This window comes from Salmo salar, chromosome 06, assembly GCF_965601325.2.
Source record: "Salmo salar chromosome 06, fSalSal1, whole genome shotgun sequence".
Classification (NCBI taxonomy): domain Eukaryota; kingdom Metazoa; phylum Chordata; class Actinopteri; order Salmoniformes; family Salmonidae; genus Salmo; species Salmo salar.
In genome coordinates this window covers 47167037-47181393 of record NC_138296.1, presented here as the reverse complement: position 1 = coordinate 47181393, position 14357 = coordinate 47167037, and the positions used below count along the sequence as shown (strand labels likewise).

Genomic DNA, 14357 nt, shown 5'->3' with positions numbered 1-14357 from the left:
CAAAGTGTCGCCTTGAAGATAAAGCCCATGTTGAGGCGGCATAGCACTTGGTCATGCTAAGTGTATGTTGCAGGGAGAGATGAAGTGAATGGGAGAGGAGCATGCTATTCCCACTATCCAACCACATACCACAGGTCTCTAGTAGTGAAGAAGCCTTGTAACACACAATCCCTTCGCATAACCCACAGATTTACCCCTTGGACATACCCAGGCCAGAGCTAACACCCACACCAATACTCAGTCACACCAAATCCACAGATGTAGCTAGTACACACTTGATGCCATTCAAGGCATCTGCCACTCACCCACTCTTAAGCACGTACGCACAACAGACACACACACCAGCCAAACCTGCAGATACCACACACACACACACACGGATGTGACAACATACTGTTGTTACTGGTGTAATTAGAGTACTATTTAACAAACTAAACCCCAAACACGAGACAACTACCAACATGCCAGATGGACGAACGGACACACACACACACGTTTTGTTCTATAATCCGCATGGGGACCTAAAATATATTTACATCCTATTTTTCCTGACCCCTAACCCTAAAGGTAACCCTAACCTTAAACCGTAATCCAAACCCAAACCATAAACCTAACCCTAACCTAACCACGAATCCGTTTACCCTTACCCTAATTCTAATTCTAACCCTAAACCTTAAGCTTAAAATAGCCTTTGTCCTCATGGGGACGTGATAAATGGGGAGAATTTTCCTTGTTTTACTATCCTTGTGGGGACTTTGGGGGATTTTAGGTCCCCACAAGGATAGAATAACCCCCCCCCCCCACACACACACACACACACACACACACACACACACACACACACACACACACACACACACACACACACACACACACACACACACACACACACACTGCTGCCCACTCAAACACCTTATTATAACTTTATCTCCTGACAGTCCCTGTGTGAACCCGGGGCCCTGGCAGTACTCCCTCCTAGTCTCTTGCACATGGGCAAGATGCCACATCCCACCGAAGAGAAGTGATTTTGATGGGCAGTTTCAACAACAGTGTCAACAAACACTGCAAGGCAACCGTAAAAGTGTTGTAAGCAGTTTGGTAACCACTAATCTAGGCTAAACAGAGACTCTGGCTACATTTCGTTCAGCAAACTTCTTCATAGATCAGATAAGAAAGCAATACTCCACTTAACAGAGGGCAAGATGGACCTATAGGCATGTTTCTGATAGTATCCCAGTAAATTAAGCCTTGATCAGCAAAGTGGAGAGAAATAGGAGGATGGGATGGGATGAATAGCTTATGGAACAAGATGCAGCCACTGCTTTAAAAACTTTACGTTTTAACTTCCAGTTGGTTCCCTTTTCCACCTGACATTATGTCAGCCACCTAGGTAAAACCTGTCTCCGGGCTTCAGTCGGCTCAGGTTGTCCCTAGATAACTCGGCTATAATCCATCTTGTGATGTGGTAGGCTATATTTGACACTTCACAAAAGCATTCAGCCATCTAGGTATTGAAATACGGATGACTGGATTCACCTGATAACCTGAAAACTATTATGGGTGTTGAAATCTGCCCAAGTTTGACGTCAGTTGCCAACCAACCAGCTAGAAATGAGATTTCATTAGCACCCAGAGCAACCAGGCTTAATGTCATAAAAGGCTACTGCAGACCAAGATGCACTTGAAGATGTAATAAGGGGGGAAAGGAGGAAAACCATTATGATAGTGATTCAAAGAAGAGGGATAGTTTACCACCTGGAAATATCTATGAGGAGAGGAAAAAAGCTATTTGGAGAGGGGAAAAGGCTGTAGCCTATATCTCAAAGGCATAATATGAGTGGGGAAAAGTGAGCTACTGAATGAGCAACTGAATGACGGCAATTTTACAGCATTTGGACAAGAAAATGACCATACCCTATTTTCACAAGGGGATAATTATTAACAACTAAAATGGCCGTAGTAGGTCTGCGCGAGATGGAGTGAGCGGTGGCAGTTGATAGGCATGTGATGGGGGCTTGTAGACCGCAAAGCAGAGCATCCACTGTCACAAGCTCTTTTAGAAACTTGTTTCCCAGCCTGGTCTCATAGACTAGACGTAACATAGTAAATGTAAATCGGGGACACGCAAATTAGTATGATATGTTACGTTTGGTATGGTTACATGGTTACATATGGAAAAGGGTGGTTGGTCGGGGTGGATGGGTAAGCGTATAATGCGACCATCTAACAACCCAAAGGTTGCAAGTTTCAATTTCATCATGGACTACTTTAGCATTTTAGCTAATTTGAAACTTTTCAACTACTATTACTTTTGAGCTACTTTGCGACTACTTAGCATGTTAGCTAAACCTTTGCCTAACACTAATCCTAACCTTAACCCTTTTAGCTAACTCTTCCCCTAACCTGGGGTTGGGTGGTATCCAGATTTTCATAGCTTTATACCGTCCTTCTCTTTTAGCGAGATATATGGTATTCCCGGATTATATCAAGGGGATGCCCAAAAACGCAAAAATAAAACATTGGCAGAATGCTAACAAAATTAGCACAAGTAATAGCGAATTTCCATGGAGGCTGCTAGCTTAATATGCAAACGAGCGGCATGTGTACACGCTGTGTCTTTGTGGAGTCTGGAGTCACTAGGGCAACGGGGCTCTCTGCTCTGCCGGGGAAGAGAGGGAGGGAGAAGACTGGCCGAGAACGGAGAGGAGAAAAAAACGTAAGGAAATCAAGATAGTGGCAGCTGTACAAATAACTAATCCAAAGAACTTTGACTTCTCAAACATGGCAGAAATCTGGCACTATATGATGGCCTGTCACCTTATTAATTCAGCCACTTACTTAGATTAACTAGCAAGTTAAATATAGGGTTCGGGTTAAGGCAAAATTCAGAGTTTTTCACACCAATTATAATTTTTTCAATGCAGGTGTAAAATGCTTCTTATCGTAATTTCTGCTCAGCATCAGATGCATTTTCTGCTTCAGTTGCACTTCTCCACTCGGATGACAATTCACGAACAGGCATTCTATAAGCAGACAGCTCTCTGACTGATGTGTAGCTACTTTTCTCCAGTACTTTTCTCGGTGTAGCCAGCAGCAGTCCAATCCAATTCCATTCACCCAATGTGCTCCAAACAGGGTTGCCATGTCCGCAGTTTTTCTGCTAAATTGGGCGACTTTGAAAACGATTTGAAAATGTATCGGTCCTAGGTTGCGGGTTTTTGGGCTACTTCTACAAGTCTATTTCATTGTGCCCTGCTGCTGCTGACTCTCAGGCAATGAGGCAGGGTGTTGAGAGAGGGTGTGTTGAGAGAGCACTGCAGCATGCAGCTTAGTCCACTATTGGCTGAGTCACGTGAGTGAGAGGAGACAGAGCAGCACATGCGCCCATCGTGACAACTTTTTACCAGTTGTAGGTAGGTATTTAACTTGTCATTATGCACAAATGGAACATTTTAATGGAAGTTATGGAACTCCATGGTGTGCTTCTGTTATTGTGAAAAGTCCTCAATGAAACTGACATTAAATGTGGAGAATGATGCATATGCATCTGTTGGCCATCAAGTAGCCTAATCATGTATATGCCATTGCAGGCTACTGTAGGCTAACATTTGATACAATAAATATGTTGAAATGACTATATTAATGGAGTCATTGCAAATCAATTTGTGCCACTACCTGGAGCTTTCAAACAAATGTAATAAATAACCTATAACTTCAGTGTATTGTTGTTGTAGCCTTGTGTTATTATGCAATTATTAATGGCCATGTTTAGTTAATTAACTTGGAAGTTATAAAAGCTCTATCGCAATTGCCGATCAGTTGTTGGAATGCATTAGACTGACTGCAACATTCAGTCAGATTAGGCTACAGGTAAAAAAATGTATAAATAAACACTGGCTGTTGTTGACAAGCATATTCAGTTAATATACAGTTCCAGTCAAAAGTTTGGACACACCTACTCATTCAAGGGTTTTTGTTTATTTTTACTATTTTCTACATTGTAGAATCATAGTGAAGACATCAAAACTATGAAATAACACATATGGAATCATGTAGTAACTAAAAAAGTGTTAAACAAGATTTTATATGAGATTCTTCAAAGTAGCCACCCTTTGCCATGATGATAGCTTTGCACACTCTTGGAATTCTCTCAACCAGCTTCATGAGGTAGTCAACTGGAATGCATTTCAATTAACAGGTGTGCCTTGTAAAAAGTGAATTTGTGGAATTTCTTTCCTTCATAATGCATTTCAACCAATCAGTTGTGTTTTGACAAGGTAGGAGTGGTATACAGAAGATTTGGTAAAATATCAAGTCCATATTATGACAAGAACACCTCAAATAAGCAAAGAGAAATGACAGTCCATCATTACTTTAAGGCATGAAGGTCAGTCAATCCAGAAAATGTCAAGAACTTTCAGTTTCTTCAAGTGCAGTTGCAAAAACCATCAAAAGCTATGATGAAACTGGCTCTCATGAGGACCGCCACAGGAAAGGAAGACCCAGAGTTACCTCTGCTGCAGAGGATAAGTTCATTAGAGTTACCAGCCTCAGAAATTGCAGCCCAAATATATGCTTCACAGAGTTCAAGTAACAGACACATCTCAACATTAACTGTTCAGAGGAGACTGTGTGAATCAGGCCTTCATGGTCGATTTGCTGCAAAGAAATCACTACTAAAGGACACCAATAAGAAGAAGAGACTTGCTTTCTCCGAAGAAAGACGATCAATGGATATTAGACCGGTGGAAATCTGTCCTTTGGTCTGATGAGTCCAAATTGTTATTTTTGTTTCCAACCGTCATGTCTTTGTGAGATGCAGAATAGGTGAATGGATGTGTGGTTCCCACCGTGAAGCATGGAGGAGGTGTGATGGTGTGGGGGTGCTTGCTGGTGACACTATCCATGATTTATTTCAAATTCAAGGCACACTTAACCAGCATGGGCACCATAGCATTCTGCAGCGATACACCATACCATCTGGTTTGCACTTAGTGGGACTATTATTTGTTTTTCAACAGGACAATGACCCAACACACCTCCAGGCTGTGTAAGGGCTATTTGATCAAGAAGGAGAATGATGGAGTGCTGCATCAGATGACCTGGCCTCCACAATCACCTGACCTCAACCCAATGGAGATGGTTTGGGATGAGTTGGACCACAGAGTGAAGGAAAAGCAGCCAACAAGTGCTCAGCATATGTGGGATCTCCTTCAAGACTCGTGGAAAAGCATTCCAGGTGAAGCTGGTTGACAGAATGCCAAGAGTGTGCACAGCTGTCATCAAGGAAAAGGGTGGCTACTTTGAAGAATCTGAAATATTTTGATTTATTTAACTAGGCAAGTCAGTTAAGAATAAATTCTACTTTACAATGACGGCCTACTGGGCAACAGTGGGTTAACTACCTTGTTCAGGGGCAGAATGACAGATTTTCACCTTGTCAGTTTAGGGATTCAATCCAGCAACCTTTCGGTTCCTGGCCTAACGCTCTAACCACTAGGCTACCTGCCACACTTTTTTGGTTCCCATGATTCCATATGTGTTATTTTATAGTTTTGATGTCTTCACTATTATTCTACAATGTAGAAAATAGTAAAAATGAAGAAAAACCCTTGAATTAGTAGGTGTGTCCAAACTTTTGACTGGTACTGTACATATTATTAATATTTAATTCAGTGATTGAAATTATGACCCCATCCTCAGTATCCTATTCCAGCAGGCTATTGTGAAACACAAGCACTTCTTACCTCGAAATCGCCAAGCTATTAATTAGCCTGTTAATTTGAACTAAGCAAGCTGCTAAATCGTTCAGTTTACATCTTGCCTTCATCTTGCCTAGGTTACTGTAGCCTATCTGAAATAAGATGTAGGCCTATCAGGGGCTATAGGCTAGCTGCATCTATCTAAGCAAACTATGGCAAGGTTGAAATACAATCATAAACCCAGATTTTAGTCTCTAGCCTATGCTTATTGACATGTCAAGTCAATCTCGTAAATGGGTCATTTATAACTGTTTGTAGTCTTAACATCTGGTTTGTGGTATATGGCCAATATACCAAGGTTAACGGCTGTATGCAGGCACTCTGCGTTGCATCATGCTTAAGAACAGCCACTTTGCCATGGTATATTGGCCATATAGCATACCCCGTTGTGCGTTATTGCTTAATCATAGCAGTCAGACAAGTTAAATCGACATCCATTGATCGAAAATGATCTGACGAGTTTAATAAGGGCAACTTATCTTTTCTCTTGCAACATATTCAAATTCGTTTGCAATAATTATTATTTTGATGAAAACCGAATTTTGATTCTAATATCGTTACAATGTATCCAGATAGTCCTTAATTTGCTCAATAACGTTATAGTAAAAGGGTTTATTGTATCAATGTGGCAACTCCTGTCTTGCTGTGAAGAAAACAAATAGGCTAGTTTTCAGGCTTTTTGGGTGGGTTTTGAGTTGTCACTGGGCTAGAAATATTTACATGACCTGGCAACCCTGGCTCTGAAACAAAAAGTTAAACATTGATTTTCCCTAACGGCAAGAACTCCATTCCGTTTTACACGTAGCCTAGGCTACAATTAGGAAACATGACTGACGCTCACGATGAGTGTGAGATAATTTGATATAGGTGTGGCACTTATGGGACTCACTCACGTATCGATTTTCACTACGAACACCACTACAAAACAACTTCTACTGTAATTGTAATTACCGTGACGGCATCGTCCGGGTAGCCACGCACAACGCACAGGAGAGGACATAACTGTAGCATACGGTAACACTGAGCATATTGCAATACCCACACACATATTTGGTGAATTGACAACAGGGTGAGTTTCATGTTTTAGAATGAGCTAAAACAATAGTCTAGGCTACTTATACCAAACTAGTCATGCCTAGGCGATTCTACTCGCATGCATCCCTATTTGGAGATAGAGGTGCATGCACCTCTATTCCTGAGTTCCTATCAATAAACAGTCAAGTTTCCCCTAGCCAGGTCACTCGCGCCGACAACCGATGGATTGCTGCCTACACCCATGTCACAGACAAAGAATGTCGATTCAAAAGCAACAGCAACATTGCAGAAGTGTGAGACAATTCTGGTAACAATTATATAGCTCAGTGCGTAGCCTATTCGACCGAAACAAAATGTCCCACATCTGGCAAGACTGAAACGCTCAGGAAGGTTGACTGGCTACGTTCACGGACACAATAAAAGATGCCAGACAAACACGACATAGAGGGAGCATATCAGTCTCAGTAGCTGGAAAGGAATGTCACTTGGTATTGATAATGCTATAAACTACATCTGATCAATAGGCTACCTTACCTATTCACAACGCATCACAGCATCGTGTTGGAGAAAACACTGTTGCTCGAATATCTTTGATCGTAACAGAGAACATTCGCTTTTCGAACACCACAAAACATGACATCTCAAATAAACTCCACTATGTTACAGCATGCGACTGAAGCGACGCCCCAGAGCGCTAGTGTGTTGACAGGTTGGTTACCTTGCGCAATTAAATCGCCGGTTTCAGGACCTCCTTGCGCGCAGCACTCCGAGTATAAACTTTTCTTAAATCCCGTGTTCGCCTGCTCGTTCTGGATCCCTCCGTTCCAAGCAAGTCGGGAATGTGTTGAGCAACGGTTCAGTGACAACGTCAATTTCGTGGAGTCTCCACCCACGGCACCAAGAGAGACCCAATAGGCGGGTTGTTGAAACGGTCATTGGCTAAATCAACAAATACAGTGTTATTACAAGGTAATTGAAAAGTATGTGCAATATCGGTAACAATTTTCAATTCCTTCTGGAGTGAGGAATAGCCTAAATATTTATGTTTCTCCCTGCACAATTATGAAATAGATTGTGATACATCATGAGGAACTAACTAACTATCATCAAGAGACATCCAATAACAATTTAAAAACATAACATCTAATATGACATTCACCAAATTTAATAACTCCTGCATGTTTTAAATCTAAGCAGAAAAGTCTACATTTAAATTTCTGCTTTCCTATCACCCATACTCCTCCAGAACCTGCCACAATAATTACAACCAAATGAAATATGTGGGCAATATAATTTATCTCTTCCTCTCTTATGTACATCTAATCTAATTAAACTTTCAGTGCCCTCATTAGAGAGTTATGACCAAATAATCCCTCTTAACTCTTGTACTCTGCCAGCCTCTCCACTTGAAGATTGTGATGTGTGATTGTCACTGAGGCAACAGAGAAGCATTGTGAAAGTAATTAATCAATGTGTGTATTATACAGAATGTGTCTCATAAGTGTGTGGGGGGGCTCCCGAGTGGCGCAGTGGTCTAAGGCACTGCATCTGGGTTAGGGGAGGGTTTGGCGGAGGGGGCTTTGCTTGGCTCATCGTACTCTAGCAACTCCTAGTGGCGGGCCGGGCGCCTGCAGGCTGACTTCAGTTGTCAGTTGAACAGTGTTTCTTTCCACACATTGGTACGGCTGGCTGGCGGGGTTTAAGGATCGCGGTTTGGCGGGTCATGTTTTGGAAAACACGTCTCGACCTTGGCCTCTCCTAAGTTCGTTGGGGAGTTGCAGTGATGAGACAAGATCCCTGTGGCTCAGTTGGTAGAGCATGGTGTTTGCACCGCCAGCATGGTGTGTGCACCGCCAGCATGGTGTGTGCAACGCCAGGGTTGTGGGTTCGATTCCCACGGGGGGCCAGCACAAAAAATAAATAAATAAATAAATTTTAAAAAAGGCATGAACTGAAATGTATGCATTCACTACTGTAAGTCGCTCTGGATAAGAGCGTCTGCTAAATGACTAAAATGTAAAATGTAAATGTAATTGGATCGCAATTGGATGATATCATGAAATTGGGGAGAGAAAGGGGGTATCAAAAATAAAAATAAGTGTGTGTGTAGTTGTGTGCATGCATGTGTTCATGTGCGTGCGTAGGTTAAGAGAGCTCAGAGGTCAGACGGGTCAGTCTAGGCCAGGGACACTCAACGTCAGCCTAACCTGTCTTTCTGCACCTGCCATCATACTCCATGTATGTGTTCCTGTCATGTGTTCCACTTCATTGACCAGAGAACATACTGTACACTGAAAAACACTTAGGGCCTAACCAACTGGACCACAAACCACCAGCTCACCACACAAGGCAGAATGTGTGAAAGAAGAACTCCATTGACCAGTCACTGTTCTCTATGACAGCTATATCTAAGAGGTTGGATTCAGTCCTCTTCTGACCTGACACTTCTTCACATGGCATACGAGTAGCATTTTCGGTGTGTCTATCAGGCATCTGGTATGACATTTAGACATGTTTCTGAAAACATGACAACACATGTATGAGATCTAGTCACAAAAGGACCATGAATCAGTCATTGTTTCCGACAACAGTCTTTTGTGTGGCTAATATGAAGAAGAAGAGTTGAATTAGAAGAATATGAGGTTTGCAGCTACTGTACTGGAAGGGAAATCCACAATCTATGAGAACATATACTACATGACCAAATGTATGTGGACACTTGCTCGTCAAACATCTCATTCCAAAATCATGGGCGTTAACATGGAGTTGGTACCCCATTTGCTGCTATAACAGCCTTATCTCTTCTGGGAAGGCGTTCCACTAGATGTTGGAACATTGCTGCGGGAACTTGCTTCCATTCAGCCACAAGAGCATTAGTGAGGTCGGCACTAATGTTGCGCAATTAGGCGTTGCTCGCAGTCGGTGTTCCAATTCGATGGGGTTGAGGTCAGGGCTCTATGCAGGCCTGTAAAGTTCTTCCACACCGATTTCTGCATGGACCTCGCTTTGTGCATGGGGGCATTGCCATGCTGAAACAGGAAAGGGCCTTCCCCAAACGGTTGCCACAAAGTTGGAAGCACAGAATCATCTAGAATGACATTGAATGCTGTAGCATTAAGATTTCCGTTCAAGGGGCCTAACCTGACCCATGAAAAACTGCCCCAGACCATTATTCCTCCTCCACCAAACTTTACAGTTGGCACTATGCATTAGGGCAGGTAGCTTTCTCCTGGCATCCGCCAAACCCAGATTCGTCCATCGGACTGCTAGATGGTGAATCTTGATTCATCACTCCAGAGAACACGTTTCCACTGTTCCAGAGTCCAATGGCGGCGAGCTTTAATCCACTGTAGCCAACACTTGGCATTGCGCATGGTGATCTTAGGCTTGTGTGCGGCTGCTCGGCCATGGAAACCCACTTCATGAAGATCCTGACGAACAGTTATTGTGCTGAAGTTGCTTCCAGAGGCAATTTGGAATTCGGTAGTGAGTGTTGAAACCGAGGACAGACGATTTTTACACACTACACGCTTCAGCACTTGGCGCTCCCATTCTGTGAGTTTGTGTGGCCTACCATTTTGTGGTTGAGCCATTGTTGCTCCTAGACGTTTCCACTTCACAATAACAGCACTTGACCAGGGTAGCTCTAGCAGGGCATAAATTTGACAAACTGACTTGTTGGAAAGGTGACATCCTATGACTGTGCCATGTTGAAATTCACTGAGCTCTTCAGTAAGGCCATTGTTCTGCCAATGTTTGTCTATGGAGATTGCATGGCTGTGTGCTCAATTTTATACACCTGTCAGCAACGGGTGTGGCTGAAATAGCAAAATACACTCACTTAAAGGGGTGTCCACATACTTTAGTATATATAGTGTATTTGTGTGGGTTGGCCCATGGCAGCGACTTGAATTGAGGAAATTAACTCAACCAATTTCACACTGGGGTGCCCATCTAAGAACTGTGCTCAACTGGAAGGCAAGCATCTGCCTCCTACCTTGTGACTTCCTTCCTATTTAATTGCCAGTTATCTGCTGAGACATTGATTGTTTTGCTACTTGACATGTTTCTCTGAATTAATGAGAAAGGGATTTAAAGGGGAGATAGACGTTGAAAGGTGAGAAAAAAAACACACTTCATAATGGGTTCAAATGAACAACACCAACAATATGATGATGGAGTGTCTCAGAAGAAAACAAATTATGCCATTGATATTGTCTCTGCCCAACTTCATTATCTAGTGAATGTTCAAACCCATTTTCAGTTCGTTTTAAGGGGTTTTAATGCCAAATGTGACAGTGTGGGTGAAGTTATGATGATTTACTTTGCGCTATCTCCTTAGGCATGTACATTCCTCTTACGATGGCATCTAATTGTGGTCATAGTTCAAGGCTTCTCATTGTTAGGGAAGTGATGGAAAGGCCATGTGAGATATGAATGAAGAAGAAAATTACTTTTTCAATTGTCACTGAGATACTGATATATCTCTCTTTCCATTATCCTAACCCCTGTGAGACACACATACACACATACTGTACACACACCCACAGAGAGCTTGGAGGACACGGTCAGCAGCAGTGCCCCTGCAAGGCTCCTACTCTGGTAGTCTGGTAGTTAAAAAAGTTACGGAGAAAGAAGCCAAATACAATCAAATCAAAGTTTATTCATCATATATGCACAGGATACTGTGTGAACTGTGCAATGAAATGCATTGCAGTAAATACATCCTGAGTGGTAGTCCAATAGAAAGTCATACACGATAAAGACGATACATCAACATTTTTTGCTTGTGGTAGCTGTTAAATACTGTGTTTACGCTACCACCTAACCATTTGGCCATTTTGGGCAAATGCCAGATGTGCTGGCCCGTTTTTAGCCTAGTGGGCTTGTCTAACTATATAGATATATTTTTGGTGTAAAATTATCATTATCTGGTTAATAATGGGGGCCTCAAGGAAAGAAATGGGCCAGTGTTTGGGCCTTCAGGAAAAAAATGGTCCAGTGTGGGGGCCTCAAGGAAAAAAATGGCCCGGTGTGTTAGAAATGCCAGGGGCAATTTCTGGTCCCAGTCCGCCCCTGACAATACCCAACAGTTGTGTGGATCTTGGTGAGCTCCCAGTCCCATTAGATTTACTGCCCTGTTTTTGGAATAGATTGAGTAATATCTTTCGGATTGAGCAATATCTATCTTTTAAAGTAAAGCATGGGCTTTACTTTAAAACCCAGTCGTGAATGAGGCTATTCCCAAACTCATAATGCACCAGATAGTAGGAGAATAGCTGCCTCATTCAGCCTACACATGCAGGACTCGACACAATCATCTCCCCTGCCTGTACAAGTCATATGACGGCACAAAATGCCACAAAAGCTGAATTTCCCTATGATTATTGAAGGTGCGGTGGAAGTTTCCCCTGATTACCATGGCTGGTTAAGCATGACGAAAGGCCTGCATTTTGTTGCCATGGTGAGGAATATTACTCCCTGCCTGTGAGGAGATAGCAGCTAGTGTCGTATGAAGACCTCTCTCTCTATTTCTTTAGGCTTTAAAAAGTAGCTTCATTTCCGGGGGGGGGCTATTCTATTCGCTGTGCCTGCGGACAATTACGGTCTTAATCGTGTCCGAATTGGTTGGGCAGATGAGGCCTTTATACGTATCTATCACAGACACATTAGTCACGTCAGGAGCACTCACCATTGTTAGAGATTGGTATTAATTAATTAAATCAAATCAAATTGTATTTGTCACATGTGCCGAATACAACAGGTGTAGACCTTACAGTGAAATGCTTACTTACAAGCCCTTAACCAAAGCAGTAAATAACAATGGCGGGGCTATATACAGGGGGTACCGGTACAAAGTCAATGTCAATGTGCGGGGCCACCGGTGTTGAGGTAATTGAGGTAATATGTACATGTAGGTAGAGTTATTCAAGTGACTATGCATAGATAATAAAAGAGAGTAGCAGCAGCATTCCAAGGGAGGGGGGGGGGGGGGGGCAATGCAAATAGGGCCTTCCTCTGACACCGCCTGGTATAGAGGTCCTGGATGGCAGGAAGCTTGGCCCCGGTGATGTAATGGGCCGTGCGCACTACCCTCTGTATTGCCTTGTGGTTGGAAGCCGAGCAGTTGCCGTACCAGACAGTGACGCAGCCAGTCAGGATGCTCTCAATGGTGCAGCTGTAAAACCTTTTGAGGATCTAAGGACCCATGCAAAATCTTTTCAGTCTCCTGAGGGGGAATACGTTTTGTCATTCCCTCTTGGTGTGCTTGGACCATGTTAGTTTGTTGGTGATGTGGACGCCAAGGAACTTGAAGCTCTCAACCTGCTCCACTACACCCCTGTCGATGAGAATGGGGGCGTGCTCGGTCCTCCTTTTCCTGTAGTCCACAATCATCTCCTTTGTCTTGATCACGTTGAAGGAGAGGTTGTTGTCCCTGCACTACACTGTCAGGTCTCTGACCTCCTCCATTTAGCCTGTCTCATCGTTACCACTGTTATGTCATCAGCAAACTTAATGATGATGTTGGAGTTGTGCCTGACCGTGCAGTCATGAGTGAACAGGGAGTACAGCAGTGTCTTGCGCTTGACTCTATTCCTCACCTCCACTATACTGACAGGGGAGGCTTGCAAGCCGAAGAATACCATCCCAACCGTGAAGCACTGGGGTGGCAGCATCATGTTGAGGGGGTGCTTTGCTGCAGGAGGGTATGGTGCACTTCACAAAATAGATGACGTCATGAGGAGGGAAAATTACATGGATATATTAAAGCAACATCTCAAGACATCAGTCAGGAAGTTAAAGCTTGGTCGCAAATGTGTCTTCCAAATGGACAATGACCCCAAGCATACTTCCAAAGTTGTGTCAAAATGGCTTAAGGACAACAAAGTCAAGGTATTGGAGTGGCCATCACAAAGCCCTGACTTCTATCCTATTGAATATTTGTGGGCAGAACTGAAAAAGCCTATGCGAGCAAGGAGGCCTATAAACCTGACTCAGTTACATCAGCTCTGTCAGGAGGAATGGGCCAAAATTCACCCAACTTATTGTGGGAAGCTTGTGGAAGGCTATCCGAAACGTTTGACCCAAGTTAAACAATTTAAAGGCAATGCTACTGAATACTAATTGAGTGTATGTTGACTTCTGACCCACTGGGAATGTGATGAAAGAAATACAAGCTGAAATAAATCATTCTCTCACCTATTATTCTGACATTTCACATTCTTAAAATAAAGTGGTGATCCTAACTGACCTAAAACAGGGAATTTTTACTAGGATTAAAGGGTAATTGGGTGAGAACGAGGCGCAGGATGATCCGGTCACCCAGCATCTCTCCTCCGGACCGTCGCCCAACGCCCCGAGTCCAGAATGGCTCGAACAGCATATGCCGGGGCCTCCTCGATGTCCAGAGGGGGTGGAGGAACCTCCCGCACCTCAGACTCCTGGAGTGGATCAGCCACCACCGGGCTGAGGAGAGACACATGGACCGAGGGATTAATACGGTAATCTGGGGGAAGCTGTAACCTGTAGCATACCTCGTTCAGTCAGGACTTTGAATGG

At 43.2% G+C, this 14357-nt stretch overlaps 1 protein-coding gene across 6 annotated transcripts in view; it reads right to left on the bottom strand.

Moving 5' to 3' along the window:
* Positions 1-7656, bottom strand: part of LOC106607413 (junction plakoglobin a) — a 69549-nt gene extending 61893 nt beyond the window's left edge. For 4 of the 6 annotated variants that reach the window (XM_045720622.2, XM_082976691.1, XM_045720623.2 and 1 more), the window contains exon 1: positions 7516-7656. The gene's annotated coding sequence lies outside the window, so the exon portion shown is untranslated. Of the gene's footprint in view, positions 1-7331 lie in introns of all 6 variants that reach the window. The other 2 variants (XM_045720621.2, XM_082976690.1) reach the window with 2 other exon arrangements.
* Between the last annotated feature and the right edge of the window lie 6701 nt (positions 7657-14357).